The 26,764-nt window shown below is 39.1% G+C and overlaps 1 long non-coding RNA gene across 1 annotated transcript in view; it reads left to right on the forward strand.

Annotated features, from left to right (window-relative positions):
- Positions 1-26,388, forward strand: part of LOC134153684 (uncharacterized) — a 29,492-nt gene extending 3,104 nt beyond the window's left edge. Inside the window, exon 2 of the long non-coding RNA XR_009961201.1 lies at positions 25,843-26,388. This is a non-coding gene — a long non-coding RNA (uncharacterized LOC134153684). The remainder of the gene's footprint in view (positions 1-25,842) is intronic.
- The last annotated feature ends 376 nt before the right edge of the window (positions 26,389-26,764 follow it).

The raw sequence follows: 26,764 nt of genomic DNA on the forward strand, positions 1-26,764 counted from the left end.
AAATGCCTCTCAGATATTGAACAAAACATAATATACATCACAAACAGTGAACTTTTAATGTTCTCTCTTGTCACTGGCTCTCTCTCACTCCAGCTTGCATTAATCTCTGTTACTCTCTTGATACTCTTCTGTTATGGAGCTTAAAGTGTTCCTGCTACTTCACTATGCAGAGATAGATAAATAAGAGACTAAGGGGAGGAATAATAGCTCTGTAGTGAAAATGAATGTAGTTTTAGGTGCAGGTGGAGTCAAGAATTAGCAGATGCATGTACTCCCAGTCACACTGCAGAAAGAAGCTTATGCAGTTAGATTCATGCTAAGATCTTTTGTGTGATCAGCATCAAAGCAGTCACAAGTTTTCACCAAATTTCACATTTTATTTCATTTCTCTGTCCTGATATTTTTGGTTATGTTCTGCAATGAGACTTGAAAGTGGGAATGAGGCAGGGGAAGCTAACAGGAGCTGTAGGTTGTGACCAAGATTGGAGATGCACGAGGGCAAGGGAGGGTGGCTAAGGAGCTGCAAGAGTAGTTGGGGCTACCAGGGTAGGAGCAATGAGAAAAACTCCAGCTGGGAAACAATGTGTTGTGATACCCTTGCTATGAGAAGCAGAAGGTTTCAGACCAATAGCTGTGTACAGTCAGAGATGCCCCAGGTATTCAGATCATACTATGGAAGTACTCCTAATGAAAGCCTGTGGCAATTTGTCATTGGCTTACTCCTATAAAAATACAAGATGCATATATTGCACACTGAATTTGGAGAATTTTCTGACTTTCAGTATTTGGTTTCTCCATCTCAACATTACTTTTACTTCATGGGCATATACATTCAGACACATTTAAGGAAACTTAAGTAAAATTACTACTACTAACTGAAAAGACATATTCTCAGTTTGTCCTCAGAGTGCCACGTTAAATCTTTGACTTGCTTAGAAAACTAGAAATGTGTTAAAAATGCATTCAGACTTAATTTGATAAGATATTCATGTTTTAATGGACAAATCTCAGAGCAATTGACTTATAATGAAATATCAAACTTGATACCTTTTTAAATTTTTCTTTAAAAAAGACCTCTTAAATGTGTTTTTTTCATCTATTTCTGGCCATAGTTAGCATTACTGATGGGCTGTATGCTCTGCTGTAGTTTATTTCCCTTATAAAAAGAAAGGATCAGGAGCCACCCATGTCTAACAGGGTAGTTTTGAAAGTATGAAGTAGTTTTGTAGAATAAAGTTATTCTCTCAGCCCACATTCTTCCACACTCTTTCTGCTTTCCCTGCTGTGAATATTCTTCCAAACAGTTAGGCTGAGTCTGCTCAGTACATCATTTGTTGTCCTAGGTATCTCCATGAATAACAGGCAACAGAGGGAAAGTACATGTAGCACAAAGTGACTCCTCTCCCTTTATTAGATACAGATGCAAGGAAACCCAGTCTTCCATAAAGAAACTTACACTTTCAGTAGAGCAGTTCCCATAAAACAGCCTGTGTGTTGCAGGCAAAGGGGTCAACTATTGACTAGGAGTTATCAAAGCAAAGTCCATACATTAAAGTAATATAGTTTCCTGTTCCAGTCAGCTCAGCCTTGCTGTCTTTTTAGGAGGAAAATCCACAAAGGCAGATCTTCTTTCTCAGAAATACTGAGCAGATCCCAATTCTTAGAAGCTACTTTCTGCATATCTTGCTGGGTAAGAGGGTACACAGGTACCCTCTTTTTCATGAGCATATTCATGAGCTTTCTACCTCCTTCTCATGAGCTTAGCTGAAAGACTCTCTGATTAGCCACTCTAGCAAGATCTCTTGACCAGGGACCATCTTTTCTCCCTTTTGTTTTGTAACTAGCTAGCTTCTCCTGTGGATGGAGTGGATACCTCTCACTTAGCAACAACAGTTCTTCTATCCAGCCACCATCTCTTCACCATGTTAGCCCAAAGTCATGGCTATCGGCACCAGTCAATTAGGAAAATAACAGTAGTTGACAGTTCTCTGATTATTTGGTGAAAAAGCAAGAGGATTGTATATGCAAATAAACTTATAACTGCTGAGGTATGACATCTGATATCTAAACCACACCCTCTGAAAACTGAAACTATTTATGAAGGTCATAAAGCCAGAAAACAGAGCCACAAAATTTGTAATACCTTACCTTTGGGACCATCAGACATCTTCAACCATGGATCCAAGCAAAGCCCTTACCCAAGGGAGCTCTGGTTGGGTTCCCCTTCTGAGCTGTCACAGGACAGATGTATTGAATCCACCTTTTGAACTCTATTTGCTTTCAAGATAGTTGCATCTACAGATACCCTCTGCCTTCATGCATCTTCATGGACTTTCCTCAGGTGTAGGTGCTTTCTCTGGTACATCTAGAGATTATGCAGTTTACAACATAGCTGTTCCAGCTACCAGTTTAACTCTCTGAGGATTATGTGGTAGGTAAAGTATTTATTCAGCCTTCACAGACAAACTTCTTGACCATGCAGTCACCCATTTCACTCACAGAAAAACACCAGAGAGTTAAGAGGCAAAAAAATAATAATATCCAGTATGCTCAAGAGCCTTTTTCCTTTTGTCACTATCCCATGGGGGAGTTCAACCCCTTCTGCTCCCCAGTATTCATGCTCACTCTTCCAGTCTGGCCATGGTGTGAATTCCTCCCCTTCACTGGATGCAGTTCTCCTTCTTTTTAAAACTGCTCACCAAAGGTTATTAGCAGTCTGCAGCTGGTACTCTCCATTGCCCAGGCAACACTACTTCATTGGTTTTTACCCTTCTAGCACTATTTCAGTTTCTCAGACATTCTCTATTTCCTGACTTAAAGTGGACAATTGAGGTTGCACTGAAATCAATATAGAGTTTGTAGAATGGAATAAACAAACATTGCAGGGCTCCCTGACCCGTCACAGCCAGGGCTCCCTTCAGAGCCTGGGTTAAAGCCATGTGTGTTGCCTTACACAACATTTAGCAAAGAAAAACTGCTCAGAGAACAATCATTTGGAGGCTAGTGTGTATTTTTTGCACTGCCTCTGAGGAATATGAAACTGCCCACATAATTAAGGAAACTATGGCACATTCAGTTTTATTCTGGTCTTAATTCTCATGTTTGCCTATTTTACCTCTTCAAAAAATAATTATGGCTGCATGTTCTATTCACCAGATTATTTGTTTCATTTTATCAAACCTGTTTTTCTTGTTACAATAGCATGTGATCCATCAACTATTTAACACAATTAAGAAAAAAGAAAACAGTAACTCTGCAAGTGCACACATTCCAAGACTGTGATAATATCACAAGTCATAAGAGCTTTGCTTTTCAAGAGAATATCATTTTGTCAGAATGACTGGGTATGGGTGCTTTTGGGTTAAAAATGAGCTGTATATTTTTTGTAGCATTTTTTGAATACAACTTTGTGATTCCCTTGCATATACCTTTAGGATAGGAAGGAAGTTTCCTAGTGCTAAAACTACTGTATATAAACATGTGACTAATTACACCAGAGACAGCAGAACTACTGATGGAAAGCACAAGTTCTGAAAATGAACATTTCCAGGATCACCCCAGTATGCACATGTTGACAGGCTGAAGGAATTTGAGCTGCTTATTCTAGAAACTTTCTTCCTAAAGTTCCCTTATTAGGCAACTCAAAGTGACTGTAGCTCAATTCATTAAAGATCCTCCTTTTGCTTTCCAATATGATTTGCAGCAAGTAATTTTGACTCAATCATGCTGACCTCCAAAGTGCAGCTTTCCTGACTTGCAGTATTGCTGGATTTCCAAAATAACTATACAGCCCATCTCATCTTAAGGTGTCTTGCATAGCTGATGGATCAGGAGATATACATTTTTGTGATTTTATCTCTGCTGAATGCATTCAGGATAATACTTGTATAATAATTTCAAGGTCTAGCGTTTGCTGTTTCTATTTATGAGGCATTATTTAAGGTTGTGCTTCAAAAGTACACAGCACTTCTGTGTTTTTGTCTCCTTTCCTTCCTGGCTGTTGTATGCCAGGTATTTTTGCCAGCTTTTCCTGCTGGCTATTGCATGCCAACTAACTTACTGCTATGGCACAGAATATACCCCATCTGTCACAAGCATTTTAAACAGAGTCTAAGCTGAATGTTGAATGAAGCCATGCCTTATGTAGAGGAGTTTTAATTATTCTCTGGTCTGTGGAATAGGGGAGTAGGGCCAGAATGAGGAGGACTGGGTTGTCAGGAAGATAGCTGGAGGGAATCAGAATATATCATTACCTAAGGGAGTGGTATCCTCAGTCTTCATCTGCTTTAATTCCCTCACCAGACACATCAAATGACAGTGCTGTAGGGCTTAAAAAAATTGGGGCAAAGCTGGGGCAGCGGGTGGCTGATAATGACAGCCTGTCTAGATGTCTGAGTGGCAGACAAGTGGAGAGAAAGAAGTTTGCAGTATGGGCTAGCTAAGGTGCAGTGATAACATATTTGTTTTTATCTTCCTTCTTTCCTGAGCAGAGTTTGGCAGCTGGTTAAGCTGGCTAGCTCTATATGAGCTTTTTTTTTTTTTTTTTTTTTTTTTTCCCTAAGAAAAGTGAATTTTGGCAATTTTAGCTTGCCCACAAATGATTGCTATTGCCTAGTGCACAAGAACGAATGACTTGAATGACTCTTGCTTTATTGGCAGAAGTGAGAGGCAGCTACAGTCTGATTTCTTTCCACACCTCCTAGAAGGAAACCAAAGTTATGCATTCACTGCATATAGAATTACTAGGGGCAAAGGAGAAGCTCTCTAGAAGGGGACACGGTAGCAGTACTGCCAATCCATCTCTCATGTGAATAATTACATCTGTTCAATGTCCGTATCAGTATTTCCATGTGGAAATCTCTCTCTTTCCTATTCCCATGGCAAAGCTGACACGCTCCTCTAGCTAGTGAGGAACATGCACATGCTGGCACCATGACCCTAAGCAATCTGCAGACCCCTGTCGATGCCACCCTGAGCCCTGTGAGGCCAGAAAGTGCTGATGCTCCCAGTGCAGCTGTGAGCCCTGGCACTTCCCACAGATTCTCAGAAGGAGATGAGAGGTGTCTCATCAGCTCAGGACCGCCTTTCCTGGCCCAGACCTCTTTGTGATTACAATAAGCTGGCAGTAAGGAGTAGGTAGTGTGGTACTACCCCATAATGTTAGCAAGGAAGAAAATTCCTGATCAAAAAGTTTTAACATCTCCAGTGAAACAAAGTAGATTTGGGAAGTAGATGGGGAGGAAGCATACAGAAGCATAGGGTTTCTCTTACTCAGCTGTGCCTATCTAAAAGTTAGGCATTTAGCTGGGGTAGTCTCCACCCGCAGTCAAAGAAGAGAAACAGGCATTTCCAGAGACACATTCATGCCATATGAGACCAATCTCTAAAGAGGAGTACCTGTGGCAGGTGATTCATCCCATCTAGCACTTTCTCCATAGACTAGAGAGTGAGTCTAGACAACTAGGTGCCCAATTTGTAGATGGCAAAAATTAGGTGAGATGAAGTTCATGAGCTATAAATAAAAATAAATATGGGATGTATGAGTTTCCTTTTGAGACTATCTCCCAGCTGTTCTTCTACAAACTTAATGATGTTGAATTGATTTTTTTCTTTTTTTAATGTCAACTCTTATCTGATGCCAAATATTTATTTAGTAGCTAAACAGGTCACACCGGCTATTATAGATCTGCCTGTTGATTGGCAGCAGTTTTGTTTCCACATAAGACAATTAATGCACCATTCCCATCCTGTGCCATACTAGCCTTTTAATCAAAGACTATCACAAATATCACAGAGCCCATGACATCCTGGGGAAGGCACTGAAAGGTTTCTCTCTTCCACTCCCTGCTGTTTCAGCATCCAGCAAAGAATTGCTCAGATGTAAAGGTGGCAGGCCTTATATAAATATATCATGTAAAGTATACAGATTCTCTGAACTTACCCACCGCTTTAGATTTCCGAGTAGATTATTTGTGATGATAATCCAGCAGGTAATTCCTTACCAACAAACTGTGTGTAAAACACCCACTGCCAATAGTCCTAACTTCTGCTCTCGTAGTTACACATCAGGTAACACTGCATCTGTCTGCTGAATAGATGCAGAAACACACAGAGAGTAAGATCTGCAGAGGAACTCATTTCTGTCTTGGTCTAGGACTGCAGTCAACTTGAAGTCATGCAAAGATCAAAAAGCAAATCAAAGAGTAAAATGACATTTCCTTCCCTATATGACTTACAATCTCAATTTAAAAAACAAACAACGGGTAAGTACAGAGGAGACTACAAAAAAAATGGCAATAATGGTCAGTGTGTCAGGCAGTATACATTGCACATCTGTAGCCTGACTTATTCAGACTTCTGTAAACGTCATGGAAGAAAAGAGCTTGATGCAGACAATCTGTCATTCTTCAGAGGCTTACAGTGGACTACTGAACACCAGGACAACATGCACTTTCTCAGAGCCAAACACATAGTCCTCCATTCCTTCAGAGAAACAAGATGCCCTTCCAGGACAAGTTTCAGGAGAGTGATTCCAAAATGGCATCTTTTGTTGCCCAGACTAAGACTTTTAATTCTCAGCAAAGGACAGAATTTAAAACATACCCCTCTCTCTTTGGCAGTGCTATTGCCCAGTTTTGGCAGCTCCTCACTCAGCTGCCTTCTATAAATCCCAGTCGAAGGTGCCAAATTTCCAGCGTACCCATGGATCAAACTTGGATGTTAAAAATGCCAATGGGTGCCTACAACTTAGGAACTATGACCTTCAGCATTATAATGTCCAAGTCCCTTTTTGGATATAGTCCAAAGACACTCAAGGGCCATATGGAAAGAGAAACAGGGGCTGTTCACATGTATTTTAGGTAGGAAGAACATCCTCCTTCTAGGCTGTGTCAGGTCACGCACTGTTAGTTTCCAATCTGCAAAAGCACTGGATGCTAAGTCCCTCCACCCCCTTCTTTCTAAAGAAAAGAAAACAAAACACCAGCTTTACAAGAGGATCCATAGGTGCACGTGCCCCAGTAAGAGCATGGGCCAAAGTGATACAGATTTCAAACAGGCCATACTACTAAGTGTGACAGACCCAGGAGAAGCACCTCATAGGTGACCACTGCTGAAACATTCTCGGCTCAGAGAGGAAAAATGTGATCAAAGTGCTAGTGGCTCATGAGGGGCCTGTATATTTTCTATGAATTTGTTGCAAACTGTGAAACTCCAGTAGAGGGTTTATTTGCTTCAGGTAAATGTCTAGCTTAATATTCAATCTTTGCAATAATCAGAGAGCATGCAAATATTTGTAAGAAGCAAACAAAATGGCCACAATCATCTCTTTCGTATTCAAGCAAACATTTTACATCTCCCTGTTCCCTTTATCCTGTCTTTAGATATGCATTGCTCAGCAGTAACATCTAGTTATGATTTATTTATTTATTTACTTGGTTGGATTTGTGTCTCACAGGAATCCATATCACCTATCTCAAGGCAAAATCTAGGAAAACATAAGGTTGTGCTTAAAATACAGCTTGTAAGTCACCCACAGAGTGGGAAAGTGTCCAACATGAAATTATTCTGTTCTGTCCTTCATTCACAAGTGGAGAAAAGCTTTTAAAGCTTTAAATCAAACTCATTATACATCTACAGTAACTACAGGGAAATTATATTATCAACTCATAAAATGAGAAAAATGTTCTCAGCAGAACTATTCCCTTGCACAGAGCCATGCATTAGTCTAGGTCCCAAGTAAGTTTCATACTGAGGATTTTGGTGCCGTGTAAGTGGCTGTTTGTCCTGAGTCTGCCCTGATGTGAGTTACGTCTTTCAATCTGGGCTCTACACACAGTAAAGGTAGTACTTGATAGGTCACTGCTCTATTTCAGTTCAGCCCAGGGCCACTGTTCAAGGGGAGAATATAATGTATTGTATCTTGTCCTCAGTCTCTCAGAGATTCCCAAATTGCTAGTCCCTTCTGTCTCTTGTCTTTGCAGTGAAATAAACGTATATTCCAATGATTTAAAAAATACATTCTTAAACCATTCATATCTGCACTTTCCATGTCACACTGCACTGCCAAACTGTGCAGGGCTGGCCCTATCTTTTGAAAAGTCAAAGACATAGAAACAGCATATAATTTTCAGAAGCCAAAGACCAAAGATCAGAACCTCTCCAGGGCACATATACTAACTTATTCAGGAATGAGCAAACTCTGCTTTATCCTGTTGTTCTTTGGTTTGTGCAGAATAAACATTCCAGACTGATACACATCATACACAAAGGCCCTTTTCCGGCTCAGGGGAGCAGGGATAGTACTGTGTTTTGTTTGGTCATAGACCTGAAAACAAAAGGCCTCATTTAGAGATATCACTCATTTTCCGAGCAGCAGCATAAACATGATCTGCACTCTAAAAATGGCACTCAGGTGTGTTTCACTTCTTCAGGAAAGCTATAGGTAACACCCTCCCTGCTCAACTGTGCTAGCACAGATGTGTGCTGGCCTGCACCATCAGCCAGGGTAGCGGACTGACACGGTTTAAACTCTTCTTCCTCCCTTTCCCCTTACAGTGCACAGCCTTAAAGATAAACCTCTCAATGGTATTCACTTCACTTTCTGGAGGGCTTCAGTGAAAAAACAACTCATTCACTGGCTGTTGGCCCTCAGCCCTGAATTTGGCCAATCATTTGGGCCAAATTCTACCCTCAGACATGGCCAAATGTGGACACACAGTGACTTCAGTGGTAATTCTGCCCACCGAGCTGAGAGCACAATTTAGCTGTTAAAGCTGACACAAATCCTGATGCAGAGTCTTTCCTTTGTTCTTTGTTATCTCAGAAAGAATTTTAGCCTCCCTTGCAGCTGTTATTTTTATCCAACAATAACACTTTGTGGTCTCTACAAAAATTAAAATCTGCCAAAAAATCCATGTTAAAAAAATAGCACCATTTAGGGTCGAAAGTAACATTTCTCTTGTATTACTGTTTTTAGGTACCATGTGTAAATACATAGGATGCATCTTTTATATTGATTTAGGCAGTTGCATTTCCTGTTGCAGGGATGAAAATAACACATATTTTTAAAATCTACTCTCCAACTTCCAGTGGACAAAAATATATTTCAAATAACAAATGACTGAGCTCTGACTCCTTTTCTGATATTGAGGAATATTTTACTCAAGTGCAAATCCTACTGAAATCAGAGAAACCATCTATGGAATAAAATACCTTTCAGTAATAGTAAGGATATTAACTTCTAACCTTTAGTGACAGCGGTGCCTCTGTAATTACAGCCATGTAGCAAATCAAGCATGGTCCAAGTTAATGCCAACAAAAACCAAACAAATTAGGAAACAAATAAACAGTAAATCCTGCCTTGTGAATAACTGAGTGCCCTTACATTTAAATGAACAACAAACTATATATGAATTTGTGGATTAATACAATCCAGACAGAACATGTTTTATTTCCTTACTTTAGTCATACAACAGTTTAATGAAGTACTTACTGTTTTTCAAAATACTAGGCTCCAAACTGAAGTCTGTTTATATGTTCTGCTATTCCAAGATGCTCAAAATATTGTTAAAATTTTGAGAAAATGGGTCAAGAAGTCAGGAAAAATTGAAGTTTAAAATGAGGTCCTATCAGTTTCTGACTATTGGCTCACATAAACATGAATGTGCAAACACACACACACACACACACACACACACACACACACACACACACTCAGGCTTGTGATGATGTAGAATAGCTTGTTCAAGGGCACCCACCGTATTTTGGATGAATTATTCTTGGCTCATTGAAATGACACTTTTGGTTACTGATGATCTGTGATGAAGGGGGCTGGAAGATCAGTGAACTTACTTGGCTCCTAGCACGGCTCCGCAGGCTGTGCAGTGTTCTCAGTTCCTCGCTGCTCCCATCTGGTGGGGGGGGCCTTACTGGAGCAGGTAGCAGACAGGAACACACCGCAAGGTGCAGGGCAAGCAGGCAGGCAGAGCAGCCAGAGAGAAGCTGTATGCAGAGAAGGGAAGGCAAACAGTCTCAAAGCATCTGCTGTTCCCTTGTGTATCTGCAAGGAAAGCAGACAAGTGGGTTTTTTTTTTTTGTTTTTTTTTTTTTTTTTAATCAGCCATTGAATATAAGCTTGAATTTGGCAGGGCATGCCTCAAGACGCTTTTTTACACTTAATGATGTGCAACAGATTTTGAAGGACTGGAGATTTTATGTTGGACTGTACATTTCGTATGTGTAAAGTAATTGTATTGGAAACAGATGATCAGCTCTTAAGTTTCAAAAGGGCCCTTGGAGTACACAAGGATTATAGCGCTCTTTTTCACGTATATATCAGGTCCTTTGTCCACCTCACTGGAGGGAGCAGGAGGAGAACTGCTTTTCTACATGTACATAAACCAGCAGCCTTTTGCTTACGAGGCGAAGACAGCATACTGTACTGTTTCTGTGAGTTTTTCACTTCAGTAGCAACCCATTTGCCCTGTCCTGAAGGTATGCTTTTCATTCTAGGATGTTTCAGCAGGTGGAAAGATACTGACTTTGTTTTCTATAGTCCGGATAACCGTTTGTTTTTTATCTCTCTGAAAAAAAAAATCGTGGAGGAAGATTAAGGCCATAGTTCTTAGAATAGAGAACATAACATTTTCCACAAGAAATATATGGACAAAAGTAGAAACAAAAGCAGAAAAATATTTTACAGACATCATAGGAGAATAAAATTAAGATTATCATATATAGGTGAATAAGAGTGGTAAAATAGCTTTAAATTTAAAATAAGACCACTTTGGGGGTATATTTTACTTTCTGGGCTTCTGAATCTGCCCTGTCTTTTCACTTTCTGTCACCTGGATTGTAACCTATTCAAGATAAGAATAATATGTATTAAGGTTCAAGATGAACTCTATTTATAACGATTAACAATGGAACAGAAAGATACCGCTGAAGGGGGAAATTTCCTCATGAGGATGTGTCTTTGGCAGGAGTTGCAGGTGTCTCTGCAGGAGAGCCGTTGTGTAGCGAAAGACCAGACGCAAGAATGAGTCTGGCACTAAACCTTAGGCACAGGGGATAGGTGGCTCCACTGTGCAGAGCTCCGCGGCATGCAGCCTGGCAAAGCAGCACTTACCCTGTAGAGCAGAAAAGGAATACAACAGTGAAGAATCTGAACACTGATAATCCAAGGTCTAGTTAAACTGAGTTTTAATAAAGGCAGGAATCCTCACACAGTTATATAAAAACTTTTATACATCCTCGCATGGTTGTATTAGAAGTTGGGTGTCTTGTCCGAATTAGTCATCTTGGCGCTCTCTCTCTCATCAGTGGTGAGAGACAGACACTCCAGAGGGTGATATATCCTGCCTCTTGTTGTCCTAGGATAACAGCACTCACCTTCTGAAAGTACTAATCTCTTTCTTTTGACTGCAGATAGAAGCTAGATGATAAAACCCTAGAGTCTAATTTATGTCTAATCTTTAGATGGCTCAAGTAGAATGAATCCCACAAAATAAATTTGGAATAGGGACTGGTTACAGTCATAGCACCTTGTCCATTCTGGAGATTTTGCAGTTCTCTTTCAATCCTAATTAAAATTGGCAGCACAGCCACAGGGGTGGAAATAGCTATGAGAATGCTGAAGGAAAACAGCCTTTTTTTGGCTACTAGTTATGTGAACCTGCTCTGGGAAGCTGCAGGTAACGCAATACTGAAAATGCTATTTTTTTCCAGAGCCTGATCTATCCCACATTCCCCCTGCGACTATCCAAAATGGAGCTGTGCTGGCATTAGGAATAGCAAGCTATTTTTGCCACACAGCATGAAAGGGCAGGCTGACAGCTCTCCAGCTAGCTAAAGAAATTAACATTCTCCATTAACGGAGCGTATGGCAACACAACAGACACAGCAAATTTGCCAAAGAATTCATTACAGTGGATTACTGTAGTGTGGATTGCCTTGCTGTATAATGATCCCTTTGTTAGGTGTAAGCTGCACATCCCTACATGAGAAGTTTGATCAAACATTTCGTTGTTTTAGATTTTCATTTCACTTTTTTTTATAAAAAAGATTGCAATACCTATGTAAATATTGCCTTTTGTGTCAAAAACCACATGTAACTCTAACAGGGAATGACATTTTGCCTCCTTTCCATCAATGTGTAGAAGTTACTTTGCAAGCAAATTCCTAGTGAAGCTCTTTCTGCATACAGCAGCCATATTTTCTTCTTAGATTGATGTATTAATCTGGTTTTGCTCCACTGAAGTCAGTGAAATAATTCCTACTTTTCATTGATGTAGAGGAGATCAGAATCTGCTGCCTGTGACATTAGCCTTCAGATTGCCTGTTCAAGCAAGTCCCACATCATTAAGAAGTTTTTTATACAGAACTGAAACTATACCGCAGAGGTGGCTCCATAGTTAAAGCTCCTGCACAGGATCATGCACTGGTTTAAGGCCTCTTTGTGCTAATCTTTAGGAGGTTTAAGGCCTAAACAGTTGTGCTAAATCCGTAACTCTGGATGACTTGGACAGGGAGACTCAGGAGCCTGAGGGCTGTCTCCGTCCTCCCCCTTTCATATGCAGCGTGTAGGCATGGAGGAGTGAAGCAGGGCTCCCTCGATACCACAGCCACATACAGGACGTAGAGCTGTCCTCAGTGAAGTGCTCAGTTAGCAGCTGGACTACAAAATTCTCTCCAGAAAACTTCATCCTATTCTACTGTGTAACCTAAATCTTCAATATAAATGCAATGGGACCAGTCTAGTGAAAATGTGTCTATATTTCAGGGTATGGTTCAGTTTATATAAACCACCAATATAACCGCTAATAAGAAACAAAAAATGGCATCTGGTGACCCCATAATTTCAGAGGGGTTATAATTGGAACAAGAAAGGTTATTTGGACAGCTTCAAAGAATCTTTTCCATTCCAGAATCAGATCTCTTGCCGATATCTTAGTTCCTCCTCTGAATAATAATACCAAAGCTTTATTAGTTAATCAATAAGACATGATACAGGGTATGGTTATCATAAGATAATCACACCCCGGTGCATTTTGAGGCATGAGCCTTATGCCTCTAATCAGATTGAGGTGAGATTATCTTTTGATAACCACACCCTTGGGGACTGGCTCATTTCTATTAGGAGAAAATTTTATGGTTGGGGAAAATGTGCATTTCTGCTGTAGAAAAATGAAAATGGTAGTTTAGAATTAGCAGCCATTTCTCCTGACATGAAAAATTAAATCTCCTTTATAATGCTCCAACGGAATTCCTCGCTATCCATGCCATTTTAAGGCAAAATAATTTCTAAAAAGGTGATATGCTTGGAAGTCAGCTTTAACCAAGTATGTATACATATATATTTATATACATCAAAGAGGCACACAGGAAAAAAATATCCAATGACAAATTTGCTGTAGAGCTGAAAAATAAAGAAAGGCATTGCCTAGTTTGCTCCCCTAACAACAACAAAAGCCAGCAATGAGTGTTGTTTGTGATGTCTTACATGCTACACAGCAGATCCTTGATCATGTACACTAGAACCCTATCTGCAGTTACTTGTTGTTTACGGTTGACTAGTAGTAAATTGCAATATTGATAAAATGTCCAACTTCTTATAAGAAAAAGGAAAACAGAACATTAACTTAGTCCATTTTATCACTGTGCTCACCAATATGTTCCCTTTCCCCTCCTCCCCCACACCTTTGACAAACTGGGAAATGAAGAATGCAGAGATGATATTACTCCTCCCAGTTTCCCAAGACCCCAATGGCAGAGCCAGCAGCAGAATCATTGTCTCAGCCCGGAGCAAACTGCTAAACCGTAGGCCCTCCTGTGAGCCTTGGATGGCAGGGTTACTAAACCGCCCTGTGCGCTTCCTTGCACCTGCTCATGTGAAAAACTACCATTTATGAGACAATACTCAATATTTTTGTGGAGAATCACTGAGCTGGAGCCATTCGCTCCCAGAAGGCAGAGTGGAAAGGAGGACAGCTGTGACCTTTTGAAAAAAAAATCCATCTGGTAAGGAGCATCCAAATTAAAGAAGAGGTGTAGCAAACCCACTGTGTCCCTGTTTCCACTGCATTCTTTCATGGTTCACCTCCAGCTCTCCACTGGTTACAATTTTTCTAAACTCTTTGTCTGCAATTCATAGTTATGTATGTTTTTCCTTCCATAAAATGAAGGAAAATACTGTAAAGGGGGATTTTCCTTGCTGAAAGGTGCAGCACATGCACCTTTCCCACCTGTACTTGCTGCCATTATTCTTAGCCATAGCTAAGCCATAGCTGTTTGTACAGTCCAAGGGTATGAGATTTTGTGATTATTTAAAGATCAGAACAGCTACAAAAGCTATAAAACTATTGCAGTTAACTCAGGGCCTTTTGCTGATACACCTGGATAATACTTTGCTCCTACAGATTTCAGCATGGAGCTATTCCAGTTATTCTGGGATCTCCTTTTATGCATTTATATAAATGTAGTGCTATTAAAATCAGCAGAATGTGTGGTAATGCACAAGTACAAGATGAACAGGATTTAACCCCAAAGGAGATGTAAGCTGAATGATTGGGCCCAACATTCATAACCTTAAAAAAAAGAGAGAGAGAGATGAAATGAAAAAAACTAATGGAATTCAAGTAGTTAACAAATTTTTTTTTCTGTGTTATAGTACTGAGCCATGAACCTATGTATGATTTCTGTCCCATTTCATGGTTAGTCACACTCATGCTACTGGAAGGAAGTGTACAGCAGAATTTTTAATAGCTCAGATTGTTCTGTGCCATTGCCCAAAACATACCCACAAGCACAGCCAAGATCAAAAGTTGTCAGGGTCTTAACATTTAGACAATGTAGCATGTGTGCAAGTGGCTGGAGCATGTGTTAACTGCGTAACTGTGACTAGTCTTATATGATACCCTTAAGAGCCCAAACAACTTAGGCTTTAGTCATGTAGTTGAGTCTTACAGCTATAATTTCTCAAACATCTTTCATGGCCAATTTCAAAAGTAATCCCAAAAGGCAAGTGCCCTTTTCTCTTTCCTCATGGGAATGTTATTGCAAAAGTGTCCATTGCATCTGAAGCACATCAGACAGAGCATGTCATAAGACAGCATTCCTTCTGTCCCAGACTCCCAATGACTTTGATTAAGTTTGACATGTGTTTAGTGTTCTAAGAACTTCTATTTATATGATGATTTTAAAAAACTCTACTTGATCGTTTGCGTCAGCTGCTGCTTGTATAAGGAAAAGTTTTTACTTTTTTAATTGATAGGTCTTTGTAATTGCGGAAACACAGCTTGAAGATCACAATTCTAAAACATAACATTAGATATATATGTCCATGGTGATCTTTTGAAGATGATCATCAGCTAATCACAGATGGATCCAAAGCCCACCAAAGTCAGTGATAATCTTTTAGCTGCATCCAAAGTGAGAACTGTAATACTTAATGAATACACAAACACAGCAGAGGTGCAGCACAGAAGTTCAGCTCATCCTGAGGAAAGGCCGAGGTGGTGAAATACGCACGCTCTTGCACTGCACTGAAGTACTCCGGAGAGCATCCCTGGTGTGAGCAGTAACAGGCACAAGGGCCACCCCATTAGGATGTCCAGCAGAGTTCTCCAGCCTACACCGGGCACCAGTCTCGGCATGACTGCCTTGCATGGCTGTCCGTGAGCTGTTCGTGGCCCAGGTTAATGACTCTACTCGGCCCTATCCACTTCAGCTTCTACAGCTCCCTGAAGCAGAAACTGCTTAAAACTCAGCTTCGAGTAGCTCTGTCCTGGGGATGCTCCTGTATTGCCATTATACTGGCCACTAATGTTGTAAAAGGATCAGGCTATAACAGTGCCAAAATCTGGGCTTTATGTTGTCCACTTACCTAAATAAATTTGGATTTAAAAAACAAAGATGGCAAGGGAATCACCTTTAACATATAATTACGACTTTGCATTTAGTGCTTGAAAACTGAAGGTCCTGTCTTCCTTTTGTTATTATTACAACATGAATCTGATTTTCAAGAGTGTTTATTTTTAATTCCTTATTGACCATAATATCAGAAAAATTGAAATTAGCATGGATTTACTTGCCAGCTTTGTTTTATTTACTTGGCGAATCCTGCAACAACCCTTTTTAAGGAGAATTATATAAAGAGATCTTGCTTTACTTGTTTTGGTATTTTAAACATATATGATTCCTATATAATTTGGGGATTAAGAATTATTAATTAGCCTGTGTTCCATTTACTGATTGGCTGGCTTTTAGGAGCAGAACAAGCACACTGGATAGATCCACATTAACACTGAACATTTTTTTAGAAACCTGTAGAAGATTAGAAAAAAAAAAAAGAGAGAGAGAGAGAGAGAGGGAGAGAGAGAGAGAGAGATGAGAGGTCATTTCACACAACGCAACAGTTCAACCCAACAGTTTCAGAAGCAATTCCTAAAGTATTTCTCAGTCTCTCCTTAATATCAAGGTGATAAGACACAACAGCTGTATTTGCTAATTCATCCTAACTTATTAGGTATCTAATAGAGACACCAGAAGTGTAAAATAATACAATGGGAAGGAACCAGTCTGTTATTAGCAACAATAAGCGTACTTTGATCATGTGTCATAAGAACAATCACAAAATTTGACTTATCAAAAAAACACTGTGAACATTTTAAACGTCATTAAAGTGAGTACAATGCCATGATGAATCTCCAGGGAAATAACAAAACTGCTTCTCTCTAAACTGTGTACCTCCAAGAGAAGAGCATAAAAGAGAGAGGAGGATAAAGAAAAAATAAAGTAAGTTCTACAGGCAAAACATTAATACTCACAGTTACCATGAAGGTTTTACTACTGCAAATTTAAGATGATCTGCATAAGAAATGTATGCCAAAGCATGCTTGCTCCAAATTCTTCCCATTAAAGTCTTATTGCACTTTGCACCATTACAATCTAATGTACAGATTAAATGTGTATGAGAGAAATAAAACACGCTTTTGTAAACACTGCAGTGCATTTATCAGAGTAGGCGTTTTCTAAACTATCAGATTGGCTATCTAGATTTGGGATTTTTTCTTTGAAATAGTACACTGGAGTGTTCCCCAAACTCATTTTTGTATGCTAGATAAATGAAATATTAGTGTAAGCCTTAGAAGAATAGTAACATTCTACCTATCCTTCATAGGCATCTAAATACACCAAGGTTATGAGACAAATGCAGAAAAAAATATATGAGCTTAAAGGGCAAGACTATTATTTTTTCTTTAAGTCTCTCTCAAAACAACATGGTATCAATTTAAACTGGATGTTTCATACCTTTACTTACATGAAAACTTCAGTATTAGGTACCAGTCTCTCTTAAGTAGTAAATGCTAGTCAAATTTTTCTTCATTAATAGCCATTTCAGTGTGAGAGCATATCCCTCATTCCTGCAGTGCTTTTAGTAAATATCAAATAATCATGTTACTTACCCTCACAATGTCTCTTCAAAGTGTAGCTTTTTTGCTTTTTTGAAATGATTTTACATTTTTATGGAATTTCCCCCTTCAAGCAGGGTTATTTCTCCATTTTCTTTTCAGGTTGTGATTCCCTTCTAGAAATTTGTTCGATTTCTTAGAAATCGTTTTTTAATAACATTGCCTTTGTGGCATAGTAATGGTCATTCATGTAACTTAAAGGATAAAAAGAAAAAGTAATGTATTTTCCTAGTTTTGTTAGCGTGGGAAATAACCAAAGATCTCACTAAAAAAAAACCCAAACAAACAAACCCTAAGCCATGTTATCATGAATCCAGAGTAACACTGGCAACAAAATATGGAATTCACAGTAAAATGGAACTAAGCTGTGGAGAAATAAAATGTCCTGAATCTTACAATGGCCATTATTTGGCAGTGCTGCTGAAATGAATACACCCAGCCATTTCTTTGGGCTTTTTTCAAACAATGCACTTGAAAATAAGCCATCCACAGCCTCTGCCGCTACTCCCTGGGACAGAGAAAGCTGTGTAAATCATTAAGGATCTGCCCCGGCAGCAAACTATTACATAATTTTTAACTGCCACCTGCAAAACTATCTGATCAGCATAGAGAATTTATCTCTAACAATTCATTCAAATGTTAGAAATACTTGTTTCTCTAGAGCTGGACTGCTCTACCAGCACTTCCCTAGGTTTTGTGATTCGGAGAGGAAAAGTCTTGGTTAGTAATTTAGCCTCAGGTTGTGCATGCCTTGAGAACACGTGCTTCCACAAATAAGGTTTTCATCCTTTGGCCAGAATACATCCATACAGCAGGACCATTTGGGCATTCTTTTCTGGATCTAGCTAACCTGACTGCAAAGCCTGTTACTGCAGCTTTCAGAATGCACTCTTTTTCGCAGTTTCAAAAGCATTTTCAGAGCACAGCAGACCACCATGAGCTGCTGAAGAGGCTGTACATAAAGGTGAAAACACTGATCTATCTCAACATTCAGTCATTCTTGTGAGCCATTCTGCACAACTGGTCAACAAGACATGACAATGGTTTCTGAGACACAGATTCAAGTTTACTAGGAACTGGACTAGACAAGAACTTGTTCATTTTATAGACAGTGTCTGCTACATAAAGGAGAGCATTTGCCAGCTTGTTGTAATTATTCCTTTCTCTAATGATACAGGAAAGTGATATTACAGAGAAAATCTAGATCTGAACTTTGATCACTGAAAAAAGGTATTAAAATATATAATCATTAAGACTTAAAATTAAGATAATATTATAATAATATGTCCAGTGACCTGCATGCTGCCTATGATCTTCTTAAAGAGAGGGGTTTTAGGATCATGAAGAATAATTCTGAAGGCTGAAATTTAAGGTAGTTAAAACCAAATACGTAGTTCTGTTTGCCTTATATGTCCCATGGATTCCATTCTATGATAGCATACTGGTGGCTCTGTGTGAACAACCATTGCCTAAAAACACTTATCTTAGAAGTTTTCAGCTGAAGATTTTGTTTGGTTAGATACTTCCCATGTGTGTATGGAGGGGGAGGAGGGGGAGAGAATCAGAGGAATTACATTTTCCAAAACAAGTACCTAACTGGAATGTAGGGTGGTGGCCAGTCTTGTCCTCCAGAAAGGAAATGATGAGCAATAAACTTCTCTCATCTTACTGCTTTTTTTAATCAAGATTTCTCATCAAGTTTAAATGCACCCTAGTTCTTGTCATAAGATTTGCATACAGATTTCATGAAGACATTACTTAATTGCACATTACGTAAGTTCTTGAGTGAGAGAGAAATAGGCTGCTTGATACTGAATTCTGCTTAATTTTTTTTCTGTAGCCCTACATGATCTGTGAAATCCTGGTCTCCTGAAGCTGTTGGCAAAACTAGACTTTAATTTCACTCTTAGAAGCCCCATGGCAGATATCCAGTACCCTACTGTAAAATCTACATGTGCACACTTTTCAACTTGTTAACAGCTTAATGTTTTCACTTTGAGGGGAGCTTATTACATGTTAATCATTGCCCCAAGACCAGTAAAATAACGCAACACATAGTATCATAATTTATTTTAAATGAATAAAATAAAGGATGTCTTTGTTATATTCAAATGGACACACACACACACACACACAGAGTTAAATTTGGGAGGGAATTACAACTCTCAGAAGAAAAAGATAGGCTGCCAGCTCAGCTCTCATCAGAAAAGCTGATTTCATCTCCATTTGCAGCTGCTCCTACATTAGGATTAGATCAGGCTGTGTCATAGAAAGAAACTGTTTCTTGATGGTAGAAGGAGTCAAGGCCCCAGAACTATGAATTCCGGTCCACAGATTCATGAATAGAAGTGAAACCTCCATCACTGGCCATTGACTGAAAGGATCTGAATCTACTGGTCTCAGCTACAGAAGACACGTGAGCATCATATACATTTTTATTTTAAAAAATCTATTAGTCTATAATGTTATTCTATAATTTAATCACAGATGTACATACTTTGCCTCTGACACCTCATTTTAAACCCAAACCCTTATCCCCAAAGATCTTCTAAAGTTATTTTTAGACCATCCAACAAAGGCTTATTAGCATATTAGTAAAAGTATGGCACTCCAATATGTGAAATGTCACTCCAAAAACTTGCCACCTGAGGCTGGTTATCATGTACTCCAGCTGATAATGAATCAGTTATTTTTAACAAAATCATATAATGTCACACATTATACCTCAGAATTGGCAGGAAAGGCAAATACTTCCTTTTAAACATTTCTTTCCATTCTTCTTGTTGAAGCACTAATGGTTGAAATGCTGATAACAAATCATGTCCCATGTGGGCGGTGTCTAGGGTTTGTCCCTCACTGGATCAGCTCAATGGACAGCTTGTTTTAACTTTTTTTCCTTGGAAAATCAAAATCAGAAATGATAAATGTCTTAGAACAAAGAATCTCATTTGGGACTAATACAGTATAGTAAGGGGTTATATAAGTCAAGCAGGCTGTAAAAGTCAGTGAGAAACCTTATACACTCTGACCTACATACATGAGTTTTGCTGAAGAGAGATTTGGGGTAGAACAGTTTGTTCTTGAAAATATCCTGGATTCTACTCCCATCTCTTCTGCTAGCTACCACTTGTAGCCTTAGTCAGATCTAGCAAAGGATTTAAGCAATTAAAGCAAGATTTAAGTGTGTTTGAGGTCCTTTAAGTCCATACTTGGAATGCCAACCCTTACTCACACAATGGCCGTTTTATAAATTAGGCTTACAACTTTGGGGCCGTAGAGTCCTATAGGCATCATCTGATTTGTAACTGTCCCCACCAGAGCAGGCAAGCATCTACACTCCATCCCACCAGCCCTAGAAACCTAGCAGAGTGACATGTAAAACCTGCTCCATAAATGCTCTCCAAGTGCACTTAACTGAAGCTGAGAACATAAGATCCTTCACAAAATGCAATTGCATTTGCTGTCCCTTTCAGATCCCATTCCCAGTGGCACAAGTAATTTCTTATCTATACAACCTAATGGCTAGAACATTTATCTGAAGTGGGAAATCCAAGTGCAGATCCCTCTTCAGCCTCAGTGAATTCAAGTCAGCACCTCTCCCTTCCCAGGAGACAACCCAAGTGCCCAGAACATGGGTTGTTGAAGCTGATTTGAGCAAAGAAGCAAGATTTCCTATGCAACAGAATAAGTAAAGGACATGATTCTGTAGAGGAAAGTGGCTCTCATGCCTTCTCCCAGGGAAGAAGCCAGAACAGGCCTTGTGCTCCTCCTCCAGCTAAAATGTCCAAACACGTCTGAAGGTGAGAAGCAAAACAAACATAAACGCAGTGTTAATTTTAAGGCTTACAATACTCACAGTATTCTCATTATACAGATGTGCTTATTTATAAGTGCCATGCCTTTATCGCCAAAACAATCCTAAATGGCTACCCTATCAGAAGGATCTCTAGGTGGCTAGTTAGTCAGCTTACTTTCATCTTTTAGTTTCTGGGATATGCATGTCACATTCACAAACCCAGCTCTGCTTAATTTCGTGCCAGAAGATATACAAAACCCATTCACAGGGAATCGATTAGGCTGTAAAAAGGACTAAGAGTTTAAGAATTCCAAGGGAGCAATGGCAATAGTAATATTAATGAGCACTGCAGGTGCCTTTGGTGTTCTAGTAAAGCAATGTGTCAGCTCTAAGGATACTATGCTCTGACTTAGCAACACAGAGAGTATAAAAATGAAAAAAAATAGTGATGGGTCTTTGCTGAGAAGCACAAGAAGAAAGATCCATGGAAGATGTGAATTTTAAAGATGGATTTAATGGTGACAAAGAAGAGTATGTGGGGCATACCAAATAGAAACAGGAGGCAAAGGAGATGGAAGTTGCATTCTCCCCATATCTGCCCAGCTGAGCCTAAATGCAGCTAAATAGTCAAGGGCAAAATGTCATGCAAGAATACAGGTACTTGGGAACGTACAAAGGATAAAAGCGTGGAGATTTATGATAAGAAAATTATTGTGGTTTAATTAAATGCTTCTGAAGGCCATATTTTAAACCATTACACTAGTAATAAAACACCAGGTGCAAATAATTTTAGGGACAGAATGAGTCACAAAGTATGTGGGAGATGGCAGGGTCTAGCATGAGAATTACTGCGTAGAGAGCATGGCTAAGAGGCAGGAGGCAGCAGCTCTATTTCAGACTGTGCCACTGGCTCGTTTCTTAACTGTGTGAATCACAAAGACTCAAATATTTAAAAGCAGCTTCTAATTCCAGATGCTTTGCCTTAGACACTGAGCCTGTCTTTTCGAAAGTGCAGGACACCTGCAGTTCTCCTTGCAGTCAGATGGGATATTCTCTAGATGAAGTCACAAATATCTGAAGCCAAGTTCTGAGTAACTCAGACTGAGGTTCAACATTATGGCAAAACTGATCAGCTGGCTGGTAAAAGGGCTGTCCTGCTCCCATCTTACTCTCCCACGAGCTGCTTCTGCTTTTCTTGTGTCAGGTCTGACCTCACAGATCCAGGGGGCTAAGCTGGCAGGAATATTCACTTGTGGGGGCTTACATATCTTCTGGATTAGCTTCTTGGTCATCTTACCTTGTGGTCAGATAAGCACCAGAAGGGTGCAGAGAGAGCACGACAGGACTGAAGGAGTAAAAAATCCCTCTGAGGCAGACAGATTTCATAGCCACTACTGAGCATGTCAGTCTTATCCTTAACATTGGCTTGCTTCATTTTCACCATTTGTAACAGAGGAATGGGGACAGGTTATTGTAAGACTCCATAAACAGGAATATGTATGATGAAGTACAAAGACTAAGAACAACTCCGACAACATAAATATAAATCTTGACTAAAATGTTCTGATCCTCAGTTTTCTTCCACGCCCCTGCCCACTGTTCTCCTTTCTTGTCATTCACACCTCTTTCCTTATTAATGCTGTTGAACACATGTATTTGTTTCAATTTAAATTTAATTGAAATACGCCCATTGAATAGTATTTTTAATGATGAAATGTAGCCTATCACTTCTAGTTTCACTCCAGCTGTGCTGCTGCTTCTTGTACCCCAGAACCGCGCTCCTCAGTCAGTGCTTCCTACCAGAACCTGGCAGGAGGTGCTGCTGCCAGTTCATCAGCTGGGAGGAAAAGGCTTGCAGTGGGATAGTTGCCGGTGTGCCAAAGCCACTCCACAAAAGTCCGCCTTTGAGAGGGATTACTACTTCAAATATTCAATTAGCGAAATCCTGGCTATACTGAAGAAGGCAGTGAGATCTTTGCCACTCGCACACAGTGAAGCCAAGATTTCAGCCATTGTCTCTATGCAGTTGCAGTAAATGCACTGAGGCTCAGGATTTTCAAGCTCACCCATGGAAAGTTATTTCCTGCTCCTGATTTAACTCAGTGCAACACTGTTGTGTTATAGACCATACAATTCTTCACCATAATAGCCCCCACAGAGATAGTTATGCCAGTTAGCACGACTGTGAGAAAAAGAGGATAGGTGTTAAACATAAAATCGTATGTAGAGACAACAGATGCTGAAAGGTATCAGTGGATTTCTTTTTGCCATACATTTCAGACTGAAAGACTACCTGGAGAAGAGCACAAGAAGTATCAAGCTACATTTATCAGCAGCTAATTATGAGAAATCCACATGAAATAAGCTTTTCTTCTTATTCTCCATGAGCTGACAGTTTCTAATCATACAACAGTAGTAGTGGTATTCAGTTACATTAATTTTGCTTCTTAACAAATAACTATTTTATAATCAGATTTATTAATTGAAACACAAACTGTGACAAATAATAAAACAATTGCTGTGTAACCACATATATTCCCATGACCTTTCCATAGCCTGATAATATTGACACATTCCCCACTTCCCAAAAGGGTACTAATTTATGTTTTATATAAAACTGATGAGACACGGTTATTATTAAAGATAGATATCCAAATGTTTTTCTGAAGATTGATAATGTGATGTGCAGTCATTGTAGAGCATCATTCAGACCACATAAATGAAATTAAGGCAATTGTCTATACGCTAGGTATGACGCATTCTGTAAGAATGACCTTCCTCACCTGAAGGTGACCTGCACCAGTCATACAAATCTAAAATTATTCCTCATCCAAAATAAAGCTGAGAAATTAAATGAATCTAGTAGTAAGACTGCTGGCACAGAAGAACCAGCTTCTATAGGAAAGGAAGCTGCACAGAAAGAGGGCATGAGCGTACTGTGAAACATTAGCCTATAAATAGAAGTGCAGCATGTTATAAAATAAACATGGAAAAAAAAAGAGAAAAAACTTAGCAGGTTGTTTTCTTTGTGTGCTCAGTGCTGGATTCACAATTCTATTTTTGTGCATGGAAAATACTGTATAAACAATCTCAGGTATTTTTTTAAGTGCTTCATGCTAAATATGACTTTAAAATACAGAAAAAATGCATAATACTATACATCTCTTAAAATAGACAGGAAAAAAAAACTTGTAACACTTCTATTTGCCACTGCATCGTTACAGTTCAGCAGTGAAACAAAAACTATTTAATACCTGGAGTATATACATAATTGCATAGAATGTAACATCATTCCTATGGTTAAATTTTGAACAACTGATTTTATAATTCCTGAGCCATTTACTTAGCACCTGGAAATGTCATTCTCTGGACAAAGTAGACTGTGGTCCACATTAGCTGCACTAAGCAAACACCCATTCAAAGTAAATATTAACAAGACTTCATTTAATGCAGGAGGGAATGTCCGTTTGCATTGTTTTCTTTTCTTTAAAATGCTGAAGTATTACATTTCTGAATGCAGGAAGACATCTATATCCATTAATATACCCACGCTCAAATCAGGCCAAATTTCAAAATTGAGGTATACTGCACCAATTTATCTTACTTCAAAGTCTGGCCCAGGACCCACTGAAATTAATAGAAGTCCTTCCACTGACTTCTAAGTGCACTGAATCATGTAGTTAGTCATCACTACATGATTTTAAAACTACATGTAGATGGGTAGTTTCTTCTTATAAAAACCTGCTCATATGCTAATCACTAAAGAGGAGTTATCTTTATAAATATGTATTTTTGCTCAGCAGAAAATAGGACTTAGTAAGGTTTTTGTAAGTAATCATTTCCCATGTTCAAAAATAGCTAAAATCAAAAGTTTTTGCACAGATAAAGAAAGACAGGAGATATGTCAGCTTCTTTATGCTTTTCTCTTATTACTTCCATGATATGTAAGAGAACTGCAATGAAGTTTAATAGATAAAATGATGAGCTAATTTTAGTCTGAGACAGGACAACAGAAAAAAAAAGTAGGTTTCTCTTTTTTCTTATGAAGTTAACAACACGTCACAGTAATATCAAGCCTATGATATCAGCACTGTGATTCAAACAGAACAAAAACTGATCATGGGTTACCACCAAAGCTGAGAGCTATTCCAGGCAATCCAAGTGTCTCTCTCCCCAAGGGATGGCCTACAATATTTCAGACACTTACCCATGCAAATGCCAAAGCAAAAATGAGAGAAGATATTCTCAAAGTCCCAAGGAAGTATGTGATTTTGTTATATAAGAATTAGATACACTAAAGAGTTACTTATAGAAACACCTCCCGGGCTACCTCAGGGATGTTCCGAAGCAAAAGACTTAAGCGCCTATAGAAACATTTAAAAAGAATTATTTTGCATATAGAAATACTTCCTTCATGTGAGGCACAGCAGCTCCGATACATAGGCCCTGGACATATGTGCTTCCCTGGTTTTGGACAAGATATTGAGTAAGGAGTTAAAAGGTATGATACTTTAAGAGAGGTTCTCAAAAATATTGCTAACTTAGCTATTAATTTGCATCTTTTTACTTTTACAGTGCTTACTGCTAACACGAAGAGCTTCACAAATGATGCAGTCACACTTTCTGTGCAAGAAGTACGAGAAAAGTGAGAGCAAGGCAAAACAAGATTGCCACACACATCCCAGTTTACAGCTCTGGGTCACGCAGCAGTTCACATGACAGGTCATGACAACACACGTACCCCACACAGTGCAGGACTGTGATGGACAAATCATGGGAACGCAACACCTGAAGGAGTTAGTTATAGTGCTCGAGAAAGAATAACAAGAAAGGCAATTTGACAAGCACTCTGATGCTCCTTCAGTTGGTAAAGGTCTTTCTATGTGCTTACTTCACAGATACGCATGAGAGCACAACATCCCACCTCCTCATCATATGACTCCAAGGACATTCTGTTGCCAGGATGCTGCGGCATTCTCTACCTAATTTTGTTGTTACGTGGGACAGCACTGGCCTGGGAGACCAGAATATTCTCTTTTGTGTGATGTGCAATAACTCAAATTCATATAGACATTTACACACAGAATGCTGCTACTAATAAACTGTTTTTTATATCATAAATTTTTGCCTTCCTCAACGGTATTTTATTCTACAGGCAAACAGGTTAACCAAATATGCATGTTAAAAAATGCTTCCCTAGTTTCTGCCATATGATCTCAATACAAACGCTGTTAATTTCCACATATAATGAAAAAATCCTCTTGTGTATTTATAAAGGCTCTCCTGGATGTTACTTTCTGGTTTATAAATTATTTTCAAAACTGTTTAGCCAATACCTAGTAGTTCATGATACAATCCAATAAGCACAGTGTCATTCTGCAAATTGGCAGGCAAAGAAAATATCAAAGTCTATATTGAAGCACAAAACATAGACAATATAAATGTGTGTTTATTTCTGAAGTCAGAGAGAGAATCTTTTTTACTAAACATTTATGTA

This window comes from Rhea pennata, chromosome Z (genome assembly GCF_028389875.1).
Source record: "Rhea pennata isolate bPtePen1 chromosome Z, bPtePen1.pri, whole genome shotgun sequence".
NCBI lineage: Eukaryota > Metazoa > Chordata > Aves > Rheiformes > Rheidae > Rhea > Rhea pennata.